Here is a 20,244-nt window from a genome sequence, read left to right as displayed (position 1 = left end):
TACCACCTGTGACGTCACTAGGAAAATAATGAATAAATAAAAAATAAAGAAAGTTGACAGGAGATCTGCAATTTTTGGGGTTATGGTTAAGAATTGTTTATTTTAAGACTTTTTAGTTCGTTTAATTTAATAATTACTAAAACCAGCAGTTCCAAAAATATATTTAAAAATAATAATTATCTATTAACATGGATTTGGACGATAGGTAAGAATACTGAATTTATTTCTATATTCGGTATAAAATTGTTTATTAGGTTTTTAGTTTGCGATGTTTATGGTAAATAATTTTCATTTTCATTGCCTCTGAATTCACATGAGGACAGAGTTGAGGATATCTATGGAAAAGTAACCACAAGAGGAATTGTTACATCATTTAAAAAATATTGGGAAGTTTATTGTTTCCCATCGAAAAGTAGAAAATGCCAATGCAGATGAACGTATTGTAATTGTGATAGAAGTAATTCTAAGGGTGAAGTTTATTATAATTAGTGGAAGTAATACCAAGGGTGAAGTTTATTATAATTAGTGACCTCTGCTTCTTTTTATATGTAGAAGTTTCTGGTTTTGAGAATAAATCGGTTGAACGACACCCAAAATTTAAAGGAAGTATTTGCATACCCAGAATATGCCCATCAAGGATTATATAGCTCAAATTTCCTTTAATGGTAGGCAATTATTCAATGCAAATTAACTTTTTAAGTGACTAAAATATTAAATAGTTTACAATATGGTATATCACTAAAAATATATTACTTTTAGGTACAATTAGGGCCCGATACATTTCAAAAAGTAGAATATTATTTTATATTAAATGAGGTATTGTACTAACAATCAATTTATATTATAACGGAGATTAAAAACAGAATAAATAGTTCTTTTTCTTATACTACAAAATAAACTATAGAATACAACAGTATTTAAAAAAAATAAAAGTGATGTTCCGGCCGAGATTCGAACTCCGGTCTCGCTTCCTAGCCCGACTCTTATGCACTGCTCCATAGTAACTTGCTTAGCGATAATTCAATGACGGTATATAAACAAAAAAAACAGGTTTATAACAATATCTTGACGATTTGAACTGGCGCGCGAATGAAGAAATGCGTGCGGTCTTCTCGTGCGGTTCTATCGTGCGGTCCCCGTCCATACCACTAGCGTACGTTCGTTCGTTCGTTCGTTCGTTCGTGCGGATAATGAATACGCACCTTAATTCGGCCAGCGAACACATATCGAAGGCGGTGTGGATCTGAAAGTGACGGTGTTGCCACATTAAAATGTGTAATATAATAATATAACGTTTGACAAAAATATCTTTGGATGAAGAATCTGCGTTTATGTGTTGAAAATTTATTCGTGTTAAACATATAGAATAAACAACCAAAATAGAAATTCTTTTCTAGGTACTGAATATGATCGAAAAAAGTCGCTTAGTTGGCTTCGAAATGACGATTATTGACATTTACCATATTATTTTAAATATGAAATAACAGCGACCTTCGATTGTTTAATCATACTTATAATCTTATATTAAATTGTTAGAAATAGAAAATCCGTGCTATTAACGTTTTGTACCCAAAATCCGTAAATCTACGGATTAATCGGTAGTTCTGGCAACATTGTCTCATCAGTTAGCGCGCAGCGGCGCAGAGCTAAACTAAATCTCGGAAATGGCGTGGATCGAGAATTAAAACTACAAGTTTGTTTTACGATAATGCTTTAGTATTTTGTCTCTCGCAGCCTGAAAACCAACAATAAGCTGCTCTTCGACAGGGGCTCGAATTGTTTTTCTGTCCCATTCAAATATTTTGCTCTCGAGATTATCTATTAGTATATATTGATACATACAACCACCATAGGTAAGGTGACGTACTTCTCTCCTCCGAGTTTTTTGGAAAGTATTTGAAAGTTGATTAATAATTTGTGCACTTCTTTAAGCAGTATCCATTCTTCATCTCTAAGAGCATATGGTTTTAAATCAACAACATTTTGACATAATACACCGAGTCCATGTCTCCCTTTAAGAGCTAATTGCAACATATCATCACTGGAATTCCAGTGTGTAGGTACATCCAACACAGGTGTCAGTTGCCGAGAATTACCAGTTGCTTCACACGCACTTCGGAACTTAAGTAAAAGTTGGTTTTTAAGTAAAGGTTTTTCAAGTGTTCACCTGCGTGACTCTCGTACGAGATACGAGAAGTCTCGTACGAGACTCGAGACGAGACCATTAAAAATCTCGACCCAGTATCGTCTCGAGTCTCGAGACCATACGAGACTCTCGTGGGAATCACTACGAAATGCTATAAGCAGTTTCATGCCGATTAATAGTTGTCTCTTGATATTTTGTCGATTTCGGCCTTCTTGATGATTACAGTTGAGGGTTGGAACCTTTTGTGTTACACAGTAAAATAAAAACACTAAATCACCACAATACACTAAAACACTTTTACTTTTACACTGGACGCGCGTTTCGCTAAGCATGGTAGCATCATCAGCAGATGATTATAAACTAAAGTACAATCTACAAGTTGAGCGTTTATATACTCGCTCAGTGGGCACCGAGTGGGCGTGGCAAAATCTAGCCAACCGAGTCAGAGCCCACTGAGCGTAACAGTTAGATTTCCGCCACTAGAGTAGTAGGAACAAAGAACTTGAAGGAATTGGACCGTTGTCTCTGTTCATACTATCTTTACATTTATTGATTCTGATGCTTTCATATGCATCTAATTGCTTGTAATTTGAAACTTGTTTAATTAATTTTAAATTATTAAGATCTATACAATGTTCTTTATCAACAATATGTTCGGCAACGCAATATTTATCCGGTCTACCACATCTTATCTGAGCTAAATGTTCTTTAAAGTAATATTGATCTTCAAATTTGCCCAACATATTTCTGATTACAATCTTTACAAGAAATTTCATAAATACCCGACCTTTCCAGTGGAGGTGTTTTATCCTTTGGATTACCTAATAATTGTTGTAATTTATTATTAGCACTATACACAAGTTATAATTGACATTCTTAAAATTCCTTTTAGACCACGAGACCTCTATCAAACGGTATCGAAAAATATTTAGACGTATCTTTCTCCACTTGAAAAGTCGAATTTTCAGAAATCATTAACCTATACCTACGTTTTCTAATTAATTTATCAACTAGTGAAGGAGAATATCTATTACACTCAGCTACATTCCTAATGTAATCTCTTTCTATTTCATATCTTTCGTTGGAAAGTGGGAAACTAAGTAATCTATGAACTTAGTTCACAGATTACTTAAGTTACCAAGTCTAATAGCAACCTTTAAAAAAATTTAATATCATTCACTTACAAAAGTTTAAGATAAGTACTGATTGATTTCTCATCAAAAAATATAAATAAAGTTCCCATAAACATGGTATGGAAATGCATAGTTTTAGAGTTACAGGATGTTAAAACTTTTGAAAATTAGTTTTTGTTTGTAATTATGTGAAATGTCATTATTTTTTTATTTGAAATTGCTGTAGGTTGGACTAATATAGTATCTAATTATATTTAATAATAAATTAGGTAAAATATATAATTTATTAGTTTTACTTTAATTTTAATTTTATTAATTGTGATTAATAAAATTGGGCTTATCTCATCAAGGAAGCCGAATTCGACAATATATCAAGAAATAACTTACGACATACACAATTTTGATATTAAAAGAAAAAAGTCAGTGTCGCACATGCTTTTTTTAAAAAAAATATTTTTATTAAAATATTTTTATTTTTTTAATTTTTAGCAATAAAATATGTAGCACTTATAGTAACTTTTACCCCCAAAATTGCATTCGAATCACTAAAAGTACTTGGAAGGAAATTATAATAAATCGAAAGATTATTAAGACTTTAACACCTTGTAGCTACGAAACAAAGCAGAATCGGACCTATGTTGATATGAAAAATAAATCTTATTTTTACGTGAGGAATCTCCCCACGAGAGATGGCACATGTTTTTTGAAACACCCTGTATAAATAATAAGTTAAAATTGTAATATATTTGCGAAATCTCTCCAAAATTGTACTTCTTAAAAGAAAACTAATTACACCATATACGTTTACAAGATTAAGGCTACCAATTTAAACCGATAACGAGATAAATGATCGGAAAGAAAAAAACTGGAGTGAAACCAGAAGCGACAAAACGCTGTTAAAATAAATCATCTGTATCGATGGGTTGATAAATTAAAATCACTTTTCCCGTCTTCTTTTTATCTTCTTTCTCGTTGCCTTCGGTTCGAAACGATCTGGAACTGAAGCGGAAATAATGATTTCAATATTCTCTTCTTTAGAATTGTATCTATAAGCTTATTGTTAGTAAAGACATAAAGAGGAAAAGTATGCATTATAGTCTATAAATTGTTTCTAAAAATACTTTCTAAAAGTTATTTTACTGCTAGAAGTGTGGTTTTAGAACAAAACTTGTAGTTCAGTCATTGGGGATTTTTGCTTGGAAAAAAGTCCGGAAGTTTTGCAGCTTTCCAGGTTTATAGGTTTTGGGGTCCCTAACTAAAATCCATAAAATGCACACTTCCAGACTTGTCGCCGGCGCCGCCATCTTGCAAAGATGGCGCCCAAAATCGGTATTTTGTGAATATCTCGAAAACTATGCGCTTTTCGCGAAAATTAAGAGAGCAAAATTAAAGATTATAAAATTACCTATAAAAAAGATTTTATAAAAATTTTCGCTAAAGTCAACCGTTTAGGCACAAAAGCCCTGGAAATTTTGCAATTTTGCGTAAAATGATATATTATGTATAGTCGATTTTCCGAAATCAAATGTCGATTAGGGTTCACTAAAACTAGTTTTAGTTTAGTTTCTTCAATTTTGGCATGAAACAGTGACGTATCATTAATTCGCTCATTAATTTATGAATAATTAATTTTAATTATTGAAAATGTGTACTTGTTTCCACCCCACCCAAGAGGTAAAATACGTGGCGCGTTTATTTTAATGTTTTTATACGTTAATTCTTTCATTTAACGGAGGCCTACTCCACTAAATAAATTAAAAACTTTAACTTATCTGCACAAGCCCGATGAATCTGGCTCATTGATGTAAAAGTCGATCGTGTCTGCTGTGCTGGGCTCATAAGGGTGGTCTCTCAATACGCCCAACTCTTCATCTTCAGCCGCCAGGGGGATATCTACAGGCAAGTCCAACTCCTCTTCATCGGATTCGTCGAGTGACACTTCAGTGACGTTGTCACAGGATTTCCCATTGCAGTATGCACAAATCATTGAACATTTTAATCCTGCTTTTTTACATCCGCAGGCTTTACCATAGTTGTTGGTTTTGCATTTACAGGAAAAAAATGCCAATAGGGATTTTGGAGCTGGATCTTTCAACGTTGTGACTAGAGTAATGCCTGTTATTGTTTTCTTCCAACCCCATTCTTCGGTATATTTGGTACAACCAGACCAATGCTGAACCTGGTGGTAAGTTCGCAATGAATGCTGTCCAGCACGACATTTAATTATTCATAAATTAATGAGCGAATTAATGATAGCCGCTGTTTCATGACAAATTGCAGAAACTAAACTAAAACTAGTTTTAGTGAACACTAATCGACATTTGATTTCGGAAAATCGACTATATGTATATCATACTTTACGCAAATTTCCAGAGATTTTGTGCCTAAACGGTTCACTTTAACGAAAATTTTCATATAACCTTTTTTATAGGAAATTTTATTTTCTTTAATTTTGCTCTCTTCAAATTTTCGCGAAAAACGCATAGTTTTCGAGATATTTACCGATTATCAAATACCGATTTTGGGCGGCAAGTCTGGAAATGTGCATTTTGTGGATTTTAGTTAGGGACCCCAAAACCCATAAACTTGCAAAGTTTCAAAACTTCCGGACTTTTTTCCAAGCAGGCCCCTTTTTTGATCCCCAATGACTGAACTATTGTTGAAATTTACACAATAAAGCTTTATTCAGAACATCGCAATTAGTGGAATGAATTAGTGGTCGCAATTAGCGTAGATGTTTGTTCCTTTAATTTCAATGTAAGCATTCAGAACGTCAGAATTAGTGGTAGACATTTTCAATTAGTAGAAAAAGTTAAACTTTTAACTTCTCCACTAATCATACTTCAAAATTTGCGAGAAATATCATTTTGGCTTTTGATTATCTTCCGTCAAGAGAAATTGTGGTTAGAAATCAAAAATTGACTGTTTTATAAGCTAAATATTAGGCTTTCTCTATGGATACAACTCATAGGGAAAGATACATAGAGAAAGATAGTAAAAAGTACTTTCTCTATGATACAACTGACTATCGCAAGCTATTGCTAGGATATTCTATTAATTTTAGTTGTGTTTTTTAAACATTGTGAATGAGCGTAAACTAAAAAGTATAAAGTGTAATTGAAACCACTAATTTATTCCACTAATTGCGAGATTCTGAATGAATCTTAAAGGTTTTTTTTTAGAATTATGTAATATACCGGATGCGTCTTAAAAATGGTTTACCAATATAACTTTTTTTTATTTTTTCAGATAAAAAAAACGAGATTTGGTATGTTAGTATATGACATAAATTAGGATTGATTGACATATTCAATTGTTTTTGGTAACTTCCTGTTTCATCGGGAATGATGACAACTTTTGATTTTTAAATGGCACCGTCGGTATAAAAAAACAAAGGCACCAGGGAAGCGATAGTTGCAACACAGGTGCTTGTCCAGAACTGGTACGATCAGAGAAAGGATGTGTGTCTGTGTTTCATAGACTACGAAAAGACATTCGATCGCGTACAGCACCACAAATTAATGCAGCTCCTGAAAAGACTTGATATAGATCATAAAGACATCCAATGCATTGAGAAGTTATACTGGAACCAAACAGCACAAATAAAATTGTCCAATACCATGTCCAATCCCATACAAGTTAGAAGGGGGGTGCGACAGGGTTGCGTGCTGTCTCCACTCCTATTTAATTTATACTCAGAAGCTATTTTCCAAGAGGCTCTGGAGGACGTGGAAATGGGGGTCAAAGTTAATGGAGTGTGGAATCCGCTATGCCGACGATACGGTCTTAATTGCAGACAATATACACGGCCTACAACAACTGGCCAAGGCAGGAGAACAGAGCAAAGCAATGGGTTTAAACATCAACATCAAGAAAACCAAATTTATGATTATATCCAGAAACCCAGATGTGTTTATAAACTGCATCCTAACATTAAACTCAAGGCCCATAGAAAGAGTAGATACATTTAAGTACTTGGGCATCTGGCTCTCCGAAGATTGGACATCAGACAAGGAAATTTAATGTCGCATCGAACAAGCTCGGCAGGCATTCTTGAGGTTTCGAAAACTACTTGTCTGTTCTGATTTTGACCTTAGCCTTAGATTAAGATTCGTAAAGCGTTATGTGTGGTCGGTGCTCCTTTATGGTATGGAAGGTTGGACATTGAAAGCAGCTACCATCAACAAATTGGAGGCTTTTGAGAAGTGGCTATATCGCAGAATTCTGAAGATACCTTGGACGGCTAGATTGACAAATGAGGAAGTTCTCAGACGCGTTGACAAAGAGCGTAAATTATTTGAATTGATTAAAAAGAAAAAGACCGCATACCTGGGGCACATAATGCGAAACTAAAGTTCCAAGAAAAGTCGTAATATATCTACAAATTCATTTACCCACTAGTAGATATAAAAAGCATTTTTGGTAAACTCTGTCTCAAATAGTTTCTGAAAAATAAAATTAATTTTCTTAAAAAGGTCCGATTAAATTTATATCTCCGAAACTAAAGTTCCAAGAAAAGTCGTAATATATCTACAAGTTCATTTACCCACTAGTAGATATAAAAAGCATCTTTGGTAAACTCTGTCTCAAATAGTTTTTGAAAAATAAAATTAATTTTCTTAAAAAGGTCCGATTAAATTTATATCTCCGAAACTAAAGTTCCAAGAAAAGTCGTAATATATCTACAAATTCATTTACCCACTAGTAGATATAAAAAGCATCTTTGGTAAACTCTGTCTCAAATAGTTTCTGAAAAATAAAATTAATTTTCTTAAAAAGGTCCGATTAAATTTATATCTCCGAAACTAAAGTTCCAAGAAAAGTCGTAATATATCTACAAATTCATTTACCCACTAGTAGATACCAAACCAAACCAAATCAAATATCAATTCTTGCATTTGTTGATAGAAGGCAAAATCGAAGGCCGGAGGGGTATCGGAAGAAAGAAAATGTCTTGTCTGAGGAATATTAGACATTGGACAGGACTACTCGATGTTCAGTCGTTAATACACACCGCCCGGAACAAAGAAGGTAATGGACAATGTTATCGCAAACATCTATTAATGGATCTGCACTAGAAGAAGAATTATCTTCTGTTTAACCGACCTATTCCCTATGACCTCAGATTTAAGGAAGACGATCCGTTATTGGGGAAGATAATTACGCGAATATAATCAGCATAAACAATATTTTGACGTGCGACGAAAAAGTTCCGGCCTAAGGCCAAGTTCGTCTTCCCATCCGTCCAATATGCTCCGAACGATCGCTGCTAAATACTTCTTAGAGATGTCGAAATAATATCGATACATTTGGCAAAAACGTATATCTAGTTGTACACTGCTGTGATTTATTCCTAAAATTTATTATTATTATATATATATATATATATATATATATATATATATATATATATATATATATATATATATATATATATATATATATATATATATATATATATATATATATATATATATATATATATAATAATAATTTATAGGAATAATATATATATATATATATATATATATATATATATATATATATATATATATATATATATATATATATATATATATATATATATATATATATATATATATATATATATATATATATATATATATATATATATTATTTGACATTAAAGCTTAAACTTCTTATATGTAATATGAACAACTTTCCATATCTAATTCGTCCAGTTCTACTTCCTAATTATTTATTATACAGGGAAACGGAATGGAAACGGAACGGATAGTCATAATGCAATTATAAAATAAAATAGCCCCGAGAGTTAAAAATTATAGAACCACTGTGTTAGTGTGATATTTTTTATGGAAGAAATAATATATCGATAATTCACTCAGAAGAACCATCCCTAATACTTTCTTTTCAAGAGTGTTCTTGTGCGTAGGACTGCGGTGATTTAATAACTTTCAAAAGAAAAAGTTGCATCGTAAATCACCGAAACCGTATGCCTAATTAGCAGTAAATTAAAAAAAAGCTTGCCAAAAATATATAGACGAAAGCCAAAATTAATATTCAGGTTAGTGTTATTGAAGGACAAAGAAAACTTGCATTAATACATTTTTAATGTAATATTTTACACAATTACTTTTTATTTTACACTATTGATGCGCGAGTTTCTAAATTTTAAAAACTTTTCTAACATGTCTTGAAAACCGTTCTCTAAAAAGCGTATACAGGGTGTTTCAAAACAAATGCAAAAAACTTCAGGGGGTGATTCCTTGTTCAAAGTAAAGGGTAGTTTGCTTCATAAGCGTTGGGTCAAAAGTCAACCATTAGGGAGATATCGCGGTACAAAGATGGCGGAAAAATAATGTTTTTATTTTTTATCTTGAAAACGAAAAGAGATAGACTAATGAAATTTTACGGAAGCATTACTGTTATGAAAACACACTTTCTGGTAATTTTTTCACTTTTTTAAAATGAGTGGAAGGGGTTGCAATAAACTACCCCTATCATTCTTGTTAATGAAATTTAAAGAAAAATCTTATCAAACACATGCAAAAAAAAAATAATTTTGATAGTTTAGTTTATTTAGAAACTTTTTTATCTCTTGTGTTTTTTTGATAGAACTCACCGATTTGAAATTAAAAAATAAAATGTAAAGCATTACATGTCAGGACAAAAAACATTTTTAGATAAAGAATCTAGTGGGCAGCTGTAATTTTTTTAGGAAAAAATCTAGTCGGCCGCTGTCACTTTTTAGGATGTTTCTATTATTGTTTTATTTGACATTACCCTACTACAATACGTTATTATCTAGATTATTATTATTATCATTATTATCACTAGATTCTTAATCTAAAAATATTTTTAGTCCTGACATGTAATGCTTTACATTTTATTTTTAATTTCAAATCGGTGAGTTTTATAAAAAAAATACAAGAGATAAAAAAGTTTGTAAACAAACTAAACTATCCAAATTAATTTTTTGCATGTGTTTGATAAGATCTTTTCTTTAAATTTCGTTAACAAGAATGATAGGGGTAGTTTATTTCAACCCCTTCCACTCATTTTAAAAAGTGAAAAAAATTACCAGAAAGTGTGTTTCATAACAGTAATGCTTCCATAAAATTTCATTAGTCTATCTCTTTTCGTTTTCAAGATAAAAAATAAGAACATTATTTTTCCGCCATCTTTGTACCGCGATATCTCCCTAATGGTTGACTTTTGACCCAACGTTTATGAAGCAAACTACCCTTTATTTTGAACAAGGAATCACCCCCTGAAGTTTTTCGCATTTGTTTTGAAACACCCTGTATAACGTATCCGCGAAAATGTATGGCCAAGAAAAGTGGAACCAATATTCCTACACGCTTTTCTTCAGTTGAAAAATTCATATTTACAATTTTTGGTAATTTTAATTTACAAAGTTTGGATTGGTTTGATTTGGTTAGGTTTTTAGTGACGATTAAACTTGTTTCCATGGCTAACTAAGTGAAATTGTTTAAGAACAATAAAAATTGGCTATAACTCAGTAACTTTCCGAAAAAAACATTATTATTAAGCTTATATCGCTGAAAAGCTTGAAAAATGGCCAACTATGGTTTCCATTTAAAAAAAACATAAGTTTGTGTTATATGTCAAAAATGACAGGCTTTAGAAAAAAAAACGGGGAACACAGCCTCATTAAAGATGTGATTATCTACAACTTTTATCTGAAAACTTTTTGTCTAAAATAGATTATAATGGAATTAGGGACCATTTTTAAAATAATTGAAATTTGTTTTTTTCGAAATATCTAGTAAGCCATGAACTTTTTCACAAACCTGAAAGGCGCATATTTATGACCCCACAAAACTGCAATTCGAGCTGCAATTCTTTCCCCATTTAACCGACTCTCTATCTCCAGTAGTTTCCAAGATACCCATAGAGTAAACATCGTAGTAAACTCACCCCGACTCACCCTGTATAATTAGAACCGGCAACTATAAAAATCTTCAGCCTTTTTAGCACCCTGTATAATCTGTAGTTCGACCTGTTAAAAGGTCACATTCAAAGTTGAAGACTTAATTTATTGGAACTGTTGAAAAGTAGCACATTGTATGGTAAATTATAACCTCCTATTTTATGGCGACTGGTCCTAGACGTTGGTGACGCTCTCGGTAGTGCACGCTTTTGATTTCGATTGTTCGAAAATTGTTAAGTCAGGGGCGTACTCGTATTAAAAATGTACTTAGTCATTTAAACGCGGTGGCAGGTTACCTAATAAAGCAACCTTTAATTAATATCGCATGTATTAAAAAAGTTCCATTGTTTTAAAATTGTCTAAATTTTAACGGAATAGCTAAATGTAATATTATTAAAAAAAATACAAATACAAGAAATGTCCTGAAATCAAAAGTACGAGGCATGTTTTTTAAGTAAGTACCGTTTTGCGATTCCGCCGCCGCAGCGCTACGGTCGGCGTTCCGCGCATGCGCGCTGGTTACCTACATCTCTTGTCTATGCACAGACGGCAATACAGTCTGATTCTTCATTGTATACGTTGTTTATTGAGTGTTTAAGATGCCTCCGACAATCGTGAGCCCCGCCGATTGTGAAGTACGGGCTGTCATACGATTTCTTAGTGCTATTGGCGTAAAACCGATCGATATTCATCGTGAGATCTGTGAAGTTTACGGACAAAACATTATGAGTGATGGAATGGTAAGGAAATGGGTGGGAGCATTTAAAGATGGCCGCACAAATGTGCATGATGAAGAACGGAGTGGGCGTCTTTCGGTCGTTAATGAAGATTTGGTGCAGAAAGTGGACGAAAAGGTGAAAGAAAACAGACGCTTTACAATTTCATCATTGTGCGACTACTTTCCTCAATGTTCTCGTAGTGTTTTGTATCGCATTTTGAACTGAGAATTTGAATTACCGGAAATTGTGTTCACGTTGGGTTCCGAAAATGTTGACGGATTTGCACAAAACCCAACGTTTAGACAGTGCATTGACTTTCCTTGAGCAGTACCACAATGAAGGTGAAGATTTTTTAGACAAAATTGTTACTGGTGACGAAACATGGGTGGCCTACGTCACACCAGAATCGAAACAACAGTCCATGGAATGGAGACATTCATCATCACCCAAAACAGTGAAGTTTAAGCAAACAATTTCTGCCCGGAAAATCATGTGCACAGTTTTTTGGGACAGAAAAGGAGTATTGCTAGTGGAGTTTCTACCTCGTAATGAGACAATCAATGCAGCATCTTATTGTGAGACATTGAACAATCTGCGCCGTGCAATCCAAAACAAAAGACGTGGCAAGTTGAGTAAGGGTATTGTTTTGCTGCATGACAATGCCCGTCCACATGTGGCTAATCGGACCAAAGATCTCATCAAATCTTTTAAATGGGAAACTCTAGATCATCCTCCATACAGCCCTGATCTGGCGCCCAGTGACTACCATTTATTCCTGCACTTGAAGAAACACCTGGGCGGTCAGCGTCTTCAAGACGATAACGAAGTCAAAACAGTTGTGATACAGTGGTTAACCAGTCAGGCGGCAGAATTTTATGAGGAGGGTATTGAAAAACTGGTGCCACGTTATGACAAGTGCCTCAATATTCACGGAAATTATGTAGAAAAGTAGATTAAGGTACAGGCTTTCATGTAAAAATAAAATTATTGCGATATCTTTGCACGTTTTTTTTTAATTCCAAAACTGTACTTACTTGAAAACATGCCTCGTATATTTGATATATACTTTGGATGGTCTGTACTTACTTTGCTATAAATATCGTAATCTTCAATCATACAGGGTGTTTGGTTTGGTTATTCTACGCCAAACTTTCTAAAATATAAAATAATTTTTCTTTGTTTTTTTTAATAATGGGACGCCCTGTATATTATATTTTTATTAGATGAAGAATTAAAAAATTAATATTTTTTTTGTATTTAGAGTATTTCAAAATTTTGAATGGTTTCGCAGATACAGCCAGTATTATTTCATACGGTTCTTTCCTCGGTTCTTTCAACGGTAAAATACGAAAGAAAAATCATTGGGTGGCTTTGATAAAAATTTACTGTGGAAAATGTCATTTGAAATATGGAACCGCAAATATCTGCGAAACCGTTAACATTTTTGAAATACGTTAAATACAAAAATGTTAATTTTTGAATTCTCCATCTATTGAAAAAATAATATACAGGCCGTTTAAAAAAAAAAAGACGAAGAAAATTTAGTTTATTTTTGAGGAAGTTTGGCGTAGAATTTTGAGTATCCTGTATGATTTACGACTACCATATTTATAGTAAACTAAGTACAGACCATCAGAAGTAAATACCTAATAGAGTTTTGATTTCAGGACAGTTCTTGTATTTTTAATACATTTTTTAAGAAAGACTGAAAAATTATATTTATTTATTTATTTATTAATCTCTCTAAACGATTAAAATAATACTCGTATCTTAGGATTATGTAAAGTGATCTGAAAGGAAGCCAAAAATATAATAATATACAGGGTGTTCCAATTAAAAAAAAACATCCCGGTCCACTCACACTTTTTTGAGCCATCCTAAGTTAAACTAGTTTCATGAAATACATAATAGTACATTATTTAGGCTTGCATTTAAACAAAATTTCCAAGTTTTTTTTATTTTACGAGCTATAGATGCCCTATTGCCGGACCCTGTGTAGACGCGTGTTATAAAAGTTTTGTCGAAACTGCTCGAAACATTTCTCATAACAATAAAATAATAACTATAAAAAACAAACAACCATTCACGGCTTGTCTCAGTCGATTTCGATCTGAGCATTGAAACACTGAAAAAAGGATCTCTCAGTCAAAATGAATATGACTTTGACCCTAAAGATTGGCGCTTTTCAATAGGGCCAAGAACGACCAAGCCCAAGCATTAACTCTTTTCATAAGCTTTAAAAAATTACTTTAGAGAATAGAAGAATCTATCTGTCCAAAGTATTTCACTCTTCACCCAAAATTAATATGCAAAGAAGTTCTTGCTACAAGAACGATAGTCTCTTTGATTCATGCAAAAATTCTTGATTGAAAAGGGACATTTCTTGATTAAAGAGACACTTTTCTTAAACCAATAGCGAATACTATTGACTCAACTAAAATTTATTTTGATCTAAGAGAAGTCTATACATCATATACAGGCATATACAGGCATATTACGAGGTATATTATTTTCTGATAAATTTAGGTTTTCCTGGTCTGTAGTAATCTGTAGTCCTGGTCTGCTTCTTCACTCCTTGGTATTTTTTAAGGTGGTTCATCACTCTACAAATTACAAAAAAATGTTACATCACGACGAAGCAAATAAATTAATAAAATTATAAGTTTTGGTCACATTTTCAATTTTTTAATACGACGACTTGAAATTCTAAAATTTTTGTAATTATTTGCATAAAAAAATCGATACCTATATTCTTATTCTATCTATAGTCACGCATGCATTATCTAAACAGGTGCATTAGGTAAACGTCTCTTACCTTCAAATATAGCAAATAAATGCTCTAATTTCCATTTTTTCAGAAACTCCTTTAAAGAATCCATATATCTTAAAATTTGTTCATAAAAAATGACAAATGCATGTTAATAACGATCATTAATTTGTTATACGATATGCGTTTAAAAAGCAAATTATGCAAAATCCCAAGTGGAAAATTCCAAGCAACAAAACCCGTGCGTACTATGATGTGCGACTTATGAAATACGACGTACGATTGATCGGACTGCAGACTGATTGTATATACCGTCCTTCGTCATCGTCTTTGCGTGTCGTTATTATTTTTTATCCTAAGAGTATTCAGCTATTGGAAAAATGGCCATGTTTCTTGAATGAAGTACTTCCTAGCGTATTTTTCTTATTATCTTAAAACAAAGTAACTTGCCCTTGGTTGAATGAAAATAGATTCAAGAGGAATTTTCGAATTTTTCAAGAGAACCAGTTTTCTTGAGTTAAGAGAGTTTTTCTTCAGGCAAAATATTTTCTTTTACGCTAAAATAAATTCTCTTGCCACTAATTTTTTTTTTCAAGAGCGATGACGGCTTTAGTTCAACTCTATCTTTTTTATCAGTGAAGCATTTAGTTTCTTGACTTCTGAAAGTATTTCGAGAAATGCTTTGCGAAATGTTTTACGAAATGTTTTCAGAAATATTTCCCGAAACATTTCGGGCATAGTGTAGATGTAGAGGGTACTTAATATTCTGCTTCATTAGCTTTTCAAGCATTTCGACTGAATTTCCTTCGGCATCGTCCATCAAAACAAACCTGACAGTCTCTGCTCTATCTCTACTGTAGCATCGGTGTGACTAATTGATATTGATCTGAAAAGAACTGTTCACATTTTTTTCGATCGTTATCACGAGTATCATGGTGCTGTGTACGCTTCAAGCAGCTCGCATCTCTAAGTTGTTTTCTACGACCACCAGCATAGTTTTACATACTTAATTGTTATGAAATATTGGTTGGTTTTGTCTAAGTTAAATGTAACAATTTGTCACAGATGTAGACGACAGTTGCTAGCATCAGGTTATCAGGTATTAGGTGCTTTGAAAGTAATTAGTATTTATAATTAGATAACAAAAAATAAAAGTTAACCACAACCATAACCTATAGCTTTGATATTAAATTATTAGATGCCATCCATCAGAAGTTAGTTCTGCGGATAGTCTAAAAGGGTATTTCAGAGAAAATAAAAAATGAAGAAATTATGGTTGATTTGTTTTAAAGTGTTAAAAATCAAAAGACGTTTCTATGATTGTGTGATGTTATTTTACAGATACTCCTGTTTTTAGTACCATATACGAGAGTATACAGACTTTATTTGTGGCTAATACAACTCTCTGGCGATCTCTGGGCAGCGAATTTTAACTGTAAATTATGGTCTGGGGTCAGCACTTAATTCACTTAATTTTCTCTCGAGTTTACCTCCACTTAATTTTAAACAACACGTAATAACACAGTCCAAAATGCAAAATATTTGTCATTTCTATTTGATATAATTTGACACTAAATTATAATCTATAATTTGGCAAGAGTGAAAACTCTCAAAAATCTTAAGTCGGGTTCATACGCAACCGTTTGTCGTTCATCGTTCTGTCGACCTTTATTTTTGCTTACGTTTTACATGTATTAAAACTATTTTACGATAACTATTGCATTTAATTAATTATTGATAAATATTTAATGGACTTAGCTGGTTATTGCAGAGTTTTAACAATATTTTTGTGTAATCAAAACAAAATCTTTATTAGAAGAATGCGCTATATAGCTACATATATAAGGGAAGGATTTTAAATATTTATAACAATTTTTTTTTATTCGTCTGTGAGTTAAATTCGGAGGCAGATGAATCCATATTGGGTTCTTTGTAAGCTTGGTGATATTCTTTAATTTTCTGATAATACCTTTGGTCAGATTGACGAACACAGTTTTAGGCCAGTATCATTACATGATCAAACTTATTTTTTTTAAGTAAAGGGAGGCACGTACCTATAGCCGCCCATAGTAAAATATGTTAATAAAAAGTTGGTAGGCAGTTCTTTTAGTTTCAAAGTAAAGGAATTTTTCCAATTTTTTTATCTCATAAACTGCGACTTTGACTGATTTCGATGTTATCACAAATTTTGTTGTAAATATTATTCCTAATCTTAAATTGAAAACCGCGTTTCGCTAGCTAATGTAATTTTGGAGTTATGATTTTTTAAAAATTTTAACCCCCTCCCATAGCCCCTTACCAACCCCCCATCCCCACCAAAAACTAATTGCCAGATTCTCGGGTGCCACAGTATTTTTGTGTCAGACACTACAATGTATATATGTTAAGTTAACTGGAAATCTACACCATACTGACGTAAATAGCAATAAACAATACAATAAATAACTAATAAGAATGGATATATTCCGAAAAATAGTGGGCGACAAAAATTTATTACTTTTCACCATCGTAAATTGTTTTTTCATCTTTAAAATTCGAAATGAAACAGCTGCTGTCACAACTTTTCTAACGCTTACTAGTCGATATAACAATTAATAGCGATGAGTCACAATATTTTAATTAATGCACCTTCGTAGGCATATGGTATGCACTCGTGTTCATTGCTTTAACATGGGCGATTCTGTTTGAACTGTTAATTTTTTGATCGAAAATTTCATAAATTTAAACCATTTTTTAGTTTTTTTTTCGTGTACATTATTATTATATTTTATAGTAAAAATAAGAGTGCAACAATATTTTGCTATATTTGTATAATATATCTAGAATCCTGAATGAGAATGTAGTACAGAATTACAGTTAAGGATTGGAATCTTTGGTGTTACAACAGCAAAATAAAACACTAATCCACCACAATATGGAATATGGTTCAAATCTAAAGGCTAAAGCATCATCAGCAGATAATTAAAACTAAATTAATATCTACAAATTGAGCGTTTATATATGCGCTCAGTTGGCACTGACCAAGAGTAGCAAAACTAGCCAGTTGTAACAATTAATTACAGAGACTAGAGCAATAGGCACAGAGAAATGTAAGAAATTGGACCATTATTTCTGTTTATATTATCTTTACATTTATTAATTTTTACGCTCTCTTATGCATCTAATTACCTGTAATTTGAAACTTGTTGAATCATTATCAACATTACGTTAAGCAACGTAAAATTTATCCGGTCTACCAGTATTATCTGTGCCGTATGTTCTTTAAATCTAGTTAATATTGATTTTCTTGTTTGACCAATATATTTCTGATTACAATTTTTACATGAAATTTCATAAATACCCTACCTTTCCAGTGGAGGTGTTTTATCTTTAGAATTAACAGTTGTTGGTAATTGTTGGCACTATACACGAGTTTATAATTGACATTCTTGAAAATTCATTTTAAACCAGGGGACAACACTCACTCAAACGGTATTGAAATATATTTTGACGGATCTTCCTCCAGTTGAAAGTCGAATTTTCATAAATCGCAAATATATACCTACATTTTCTATTTTTTTTATCAAATAGTGAAGGAGAATATCCATTACACTCAGCTACATTCCTAATGTAATTGATTTAATATCGTAATTTATAATATTTTAGTTGTAAGTGAAAAACTAAATAGTCTATGAACAAATAAATTTCAACTAGCCATCTTATGTTCAACACCATGATAAGACTCATTAGGAATATGTCTGTGTGTAAGTAGAAGTATTTTTTCTATAAATATAAAAAATTCCAGGAAGTTATTATTATTTCTAATAACTAATACAATACATCCAGATATAGTAATCTATCGTTGTTCTCATTTTCATATGTAAATTTTATGGATGGAAAACGATTATTTAATTTAGAAATAAAGTTGTCTATGGTGTCAGAATGTGTAGTAAAAATGGCAAACATATCACAGGACATAAAAAATCGCAGTTAGAAGGTAACGATCCACATAACTACCTGCTAAGAAACTGTTTAAGCTTTTAAAATATTATTAGTTTTTATAATATTCATAGAACACATACCTATATAGTAAATAAATATAACTTTGTGGCGTGTTCACTTCAAGGAACAGAAAATAATATGCAACCAATCGCATATTTTAGAAATACTTTTATAGATAAATACATTTTTTTTCATCAGACGTTACTTATTATTAGAGATGAGCAAAACTGCGATTCTCTAATCGCAATTGAAACTGTGATTGCGATTTTAATATTTACCAAACCAAAGTATTCGTAAAAAATGTATTTTCTAAATATGCCAATGATGAGCCAACCTCGTTTCATTTGGAAAAATTGAGATATGATGAAAAATACGATTTGGGCGTCCTTTAACTGGCCAGGACAAGACGCGAAAAACAATAGACGATCAAACCTATTTTTCCAAGGCATTTTGATTAAACATTTTTTAACACTGATTCCACGACATTCTAGATTGAAATTTAAAATACGATTTTAAAGCGAAAATGTCAAAAGTTGCCATATGATATGCTATTCTATTCAGAGTGTCATTTTCTATCAAATAAACTAAAAATATCTTCTTTTTATTAACGACATTGCTAACATAAACATCAGTGGTAAAATATGTCTTTTTGCGGACGACACTAGCTTCACTTCGAGCAACAAGGACGTCACGGCACTTCATAGGATTAAGTACTCGTATATCAAATGACTTAATCACCATTAAATCTTGGTGCGATTCGAATCTCCTGAGTTGCAACATTTCTAAAACTAAAGCTTTGTCTATAAAAACTCGCTGCAGCCCTGTGTACTTAACAACACCACCATTGACGTTGTAAAATCTGTAAAATTCTTAGGGCTTGTAGAGAATTCTCTGAAATGGGACATGCATGTCGAAGCTTTGTCGAAAAAAATTGAGCTCTGCCTGTTTTGCATTAAGATCTGTTTCTAAGGAGCTTAACTTCTCAGTGGCTAGAAATCACGGTCCCAGTTCACAAAATCACAATCGCAGCAAAATCGCAAATCGCAACAAAGTCGCAAATCGCAGCTATAATAATACTGGTTGCCTAAATTGAAACTCTCAAATGGAAGAAATCGCAATCGCAGTTTCCTATGAGAGCCAATCGCAGGTTGCGACTGCGGTTTTAAAATCGCTGCGATTGACTCGCAGTTTGCGATTTCTTGCTCATCTCTACTTATTAGACCTCATTCCTTGATTCAAGAAGTGTTTTGCAACTTCCTGAAAAATGCTATTCTTACGCTACTGATCAGATCTTTTTAAGGATCAGATGAATAAACTTGACTGCCCTATACTGACAGACTATAGCTATATAGAATTAAAAAAAAACTATGAGACATTTTTAAAAGCAAATCTCGGTAACCAGTGACATATAAATAAGTTATATTTTCGGTCATAATCAATCTTCCTTGCGGATATAATTTCTTAATAGGAATTATGTCCATAAGTCAAACCATATAACTAGATTATAAAAAAAGCTTTATGAATGGGCTGGGTTTACTATGCAAATTACGTAACTACTATTC

The sequence above is a fragment of the Sitophilus oryzae genome, unplaced genomic scaffold (genome assembly GCF_002938485.1).
Source record: "Sitophilus oryzae breed Bouriz unplaced genomic scaffold, Soryzae_2.0 scaffold_172_pilon_pilon, whole genome shotgun sequence".
NCBI lineage: Eukaryota > Metazoa > Arthropoda > Insecta > Coleoptera > Curculionidae > Sitophilus > Sitophilus oryzae.
Note: the sequence above shows the minus strand (reverse complement) of the source record.